This window comes from Pseudophryne corroboree, chromosome 3, assembly GCF_028390025.1.
Source record: "Pseudophryne corroboree isolate aPseCor3 chromosome 3, aPseCor3.hap2, whole genome shotgun sequence".
In the NCBI taxonomy this organism is placed as follows: Eukaryota; Metazoa; Chordata; class Amphibia; order Anura; family Myobatrachidae; genus Pseudophryne; species Pseudophryne corroboree.
The window spans coordinates 112,121,063-112,123,562 of NC_086446.1; the positions used below are offsets into that span (position 1 = coordinate 112,121,063).

Sequence of the window (2,500 nt, forward strand, 5' to 3'; positions counted from 1 at the left end):
TCTTGGAAGCTAAGCAGTGTTGGGCCTGGTCAGTACTTGGATGGGAGACCACCTCGGAATACAAGGTGCTGTAGATAATTTTATGCTGCCAACACCGTTCTGTTGATGCATTCCATTTTCAAACGTATTCATTTATGAACCAGTAGTTCGAAGTAGAAAAGTTCTAACAGAAACCATAAAGCTCGTCTACAGCCACACCACACTGAATACGCCCAATCTCATCTGATCTTAGAAGCTACGCAGTGTTGGGCCTGGTTAGTACTTGGATGGGAGACCACCAGGGAATACAAGGTGCTGTAGATATTTTTATACTACCAACACCATTCTGTTGATGCATTCCATTTTAAAACGTATTCATTTATGAACCAGTAGTTAGAAGTAGAAAAGTTCTAACAGAAACCTGAAAGTTCATCTACAGCAACACCACACTGGATACGCCCAATCTCATCTGATCTTGTTAGCTAAGCAGTGTTGGGCCTGGTTAGTACTTGGATGGGAGACCACCTGGGAATACAAGGTGCTGTAGATATTTTTATACTGCCAACACCGTACTGTTGATGCATTCCATTTTCAAATGTATTCATTTATGAACCAGTAGTTAGAAGTAGAAAAGTTCAAACAGAAACCACAAAGCTAATCTACAGCCACACCACACTGGATACGCCCAATCTCATCTGATCTTGGAAGCTAAGCAGTGTTGGGCCTGGTTAGTACTTGGATGGGAGACCACCTGGGAATACAAGGTGCTGTAGATATTTTTATACTGCCAACACCGTTCTGTTGATGCATTCCATTTTCAAACGTATTCATTTATGAACCAGTAGTTAGAAGTAGAAAAGTTCAAACAGAAAACACAAAGCTCATCTACAGCCACACCACACTGGATTCGCCCAATCTCATCTGATCTTGGAAGCTAAGCAGTGTTGGGCCTGGTTAGTACTTGGATGGGAGACCACCTGGAAATACAAGGTGCTGTAGATATTTTTATACTGCCAACACCGTTCTGTTGATGCATTCCATTTTCAAACATATTCATTTATGAACCAGTAGTTAGAAGTAGAAAAGTTCTAACAGAAACCAGAAAGTTCATCTACAGCAACCCCACACTGGATACGCCCAATTTCATCTGATCTTGTTAGCTAAGCAGTGTTGGGCCTAGTTAGTACTTGGATGGGAGACCACCTGGGAATACAAGGTGCTGTAGATATTTTTATACTGCCAACACCGTTCTGTTGATGCATTCCATTTTCAAATGTATTCATTTATGAACCAGTAGTTAGAAGTAGAAAAGTTCAAACAGAAACCACAAAGTTCATCTACAGCCACACCACACTGGTACGCCCAATCTCATCTGATCTTGGAAGCTAAGCAGTGTTGGGCCTAGTTAGTACTTGGATGGGAGACCACCTGGGAATACAAGGTGCTGTAGATATTTTTATACTGCCAACACCGTTCTGTTGATGCATTCCATTTTCAAACGTATTAATTTATGAACCAGTAGTTAGAAGTAGAAAAGTTCTAACAGAAACCACAAAGCTCATCTACAGCCACACCACGCTGGATTCACCCCATCTCATCTGATCTTGGAAGCTAAGCAGTGTTGGGCCTGGTTAGTACTTGGATGGGAGACCACCTGGGAATACAAGGTGCTGTAGATATTTTTATACTGCCAACACCGTTCTGTTGATGCATTCCATTTTCAAACGTATTCATTTATGAACCAGTAGTTAGAAGTAGAAAAGTTCAAACAGAAACCACAAAGCTCATCTACAGCCACACCACACTGGATACGCCAAATCTCATCTGATCTTGGAAGCTAAGCAGTGTTGGGCCTGGTCAGTACTTGGATGGGAGACCACCTCGGAATACAAGGTGCTGTAGATAATTTTATGCTGCCAACACCGTTCTGTTGATGCATTCCATTTTCAAACGTATTCATTTATGAACCAGTAGTTCGAAGTAGAAAAGTTCTAACAGAAACCATAAAGCTCGTCTACAGCCACACCACACTGAATACGCCCAATCTCATCTGATCTTAGAAGCTACGCAGTGTTGGGCCTGGTTAGTACTTGGATGGGAGACCACCAGGGAATACAAGGTGCTGTAGATATTTTTATACTACCAACACCATTCTGTTGATGCATTCCATTTTAAAACGTATTCATTTATGAACCAGTAGTTAGAAGTAGAAAAGTTCTAACAGAAACCTGAAAGTTCATCTACAGCAACACCACACTGGATACGCCCAATCTCATCTGATCTTGTTAGCTAAGCAGTGTTGGGCCTGGTTAGTACTTGGATGGGAGACCACCTGGGAATACAAGGTGCTGTAGATATTTTTATACTGCCAACACCGTACTGTTGATGCATTCCATTTTCAAATGTATTCATTTATGAACCAGTAGTTAGAAGTAGAAAAGTTCAAACAGAAACCACAAAGCTAATCTACAGCCACACCACACTGGATACGCCCAATCTCATCTGATCTTGGAAGCTAAGC

At 41.6% G+C, this 2,500-nt stretch overlaps 7 non-coding genes and 5 pseudogenes across 7 annotated transcripts in view; all 12 read left to right on the forward strand.

Annotated features, from left to right (window-relative positions):
• Positions 1-77, forward strand: part of LOC134887544 (5S ribosomal RNA) — a 119-nt pseudogene extending 42 nt beyond the window's left edge.
• A 107-nt stretch (positions 78-184) lies between these two features.
• Positions 185-303, forward strand: LOC134891905 (5S ribosomal RNA; annotated as a pseudogene).
• A 107-nt stretch (positions 304-410) lies between these two features.
• LOC134886683 (5S ribosomal RNA) lies at positions 411-529 on the forward strand. The gene has a single exon (XR_010170760.1). It is a non-coding gene; the product is annotated as a 5S ribosomal RNA (ribosomal RNA).
• A 107-nt stretch (positions 530-636) lies between these two features.
• LOC135062774 (5S ribosomal RNA) lies at positions 637-755 on the forward strand. Its single transcript, XR_010249118.1, has one exon. It is a non-coding gene; the product is annotated as a 5S ribosomal RNA (ribosomal RNA).
• A 107-nt stretch (positions 756-862) lies between these two features.
• On the forward strand, positions 863-981 carry LOC135068037 (5S ribosomal RNA). The gene has a single exon (XR_010254246.1). It is a non-coding gene; the product is annotated as a 5S ribosomal RNA (ribosomal RNA).
• Positions 982-1,088: 107 nt separating this feature from the next.
• Positions 1,089-1,207, forward strand: LOC134893496 (5S ribosomal RNA; annotated as a pseudogene).
• Positions 1,208-1,314: 107 nt separating this feature from the next.
• LOC135070561 (5S ribosomal RNA) lies at positions 1,315-1,432 on the forward strand. Its single transcript, XR_010256721.1, has one exon. It is a non-coding gene; the product is annotated as a 5S ribosomal RNA (ribosomal RNA).
• A 107-nt stretch (positions 1,433-1,539) lies between these two features.
• Positions 1,540-1,658, forward strand: LOC135069909 (5S ribosomal RNA). The gene has a single exon (XR_010256089.1). It is a non-coding gene; the product is annotated as a 5S ribosomal RNA (ribosomal RNA).
• A 107-nt stretch (positions 1,659-1,765) lies between these two features.
• Positions 1,766-1,884, forward strand: LOC134887545 (5S ribosomal RNA; annotated as a pseudogene).
• A 107-nt stretch (positions 1,885-1,991) lies between these two features.
• On the forward strand, positions 1,992-2,110 carry LOC134891906 (5S ribosomal RNA; annotated as a pseudogene).
• Positions 2,111-2,217: 107 nt separating this feature from the next.
• On the forward strand, positions 2,218-2,336 carry LOC134886685 (5S ribosomal RNA). Its single transcript, XR_010170762.1, has one exon. It is a non-coding gene; the product is annotated as a 5S ribosomal RNA (ribosomal RNA).
• Positions 2,337-2,443: 107 nt separating this feature from the next.
• Positions 2,444-2,500, forward strand: part of LOC135067507 (5S ribosomal RNA) — a 119-nt gene continuing 62 nt past the window's right edge. Inside the window, exon 1 of the ribosomal RNA XR_010253720.1 lies at positions 2,444-2,500. This exon is cut by the window's right edge and continues 62 nt beyond it. This is a non-coding gene — a ribosomal RNA (5S ribosomal RNA).